Below are 847 nucleotides of genomic sequence, written 5' to 3' on the forward strand. Positions count from 1 at the left end.
TTAATTAACAATTTCAGGTGCATATATATAACAATGGACTCATGGATTGTTGTCAATTATTTGGAGGATGAATCGGTTGAAGCAGTACCAAACTTTTGGTATCATCAAAATAAATGTATTTGGCCCAACAAAAAAAATATTCTTAAGCACTGTATCGTTAAAAGAATCCCAATAACAGAATTTGATCACACATATTTAAAAGCTAGAATTCTATGTTCAGCTGGTAATTTAAATTGTTTTATTAATTATTATTGTTAACTTCTTGAAAATAATGCTAAAAATCAAGCCAACAGACCAGTAATTGAACCTAGGTTTTGATTACTCGCAGCCATTTAGTTACTCAACCGCATTTACCTCAACGTTATTTCCAATCCCTGTTAACATTATTGACTGATAAATAATATATTATAAATTTATTAGTACATATATTTTTTCTAATTTATATTTATAGTATCATATGAAGAAGCAAGGAAAAAGGCTTCCAAGGCGCAATATGATTCTGAATTGTCAGGTATTGAAGAAATGAAAAGTTCTAGAAAAGCCAGGGCAAAAAAAGACAGAAGTTACAGTTCTTCTCCATCACCTTTGACAGTGCAAAAAACATCTAGCACAATTAGAGTAATTAAATCTCCTCCTCTACTGAGCACTGCACATGTTATGTCAAATATTGGAACAGATCAAAGTATTTATTCGCCAACAAAAACAGTTCAAAAGCAAAAGTTACATGGAGAAACTGTATTTTCTATGTATAATTCAATTGCAGGTTCATCAAATTCTAGTGAGATTGATAATGATGATGAATCGAAAGATCCTGATTATTCAATTATAGATTATATTTTATAAAATT

This window comes from Acyrthosiphon pisum, unplaced genomic scaffold, assembly GCF_005508785.2.
Source record: "Acyrthosiphon pisum isolate AL4f unplaced genomic scaffold, pea_aphid_22Mar2018_4r6ur Scaffold_21186;HRSCAF=23251, whole genome shotgun sequence".
Classification (NCBI taxonomy): domain Eukaryota; kingdom Metazoa; phylum Arthropoda; class Insecta; order Hemiptera; family Aphididae; genus Acyrthosiphon; species Acyrthosiphon pisum.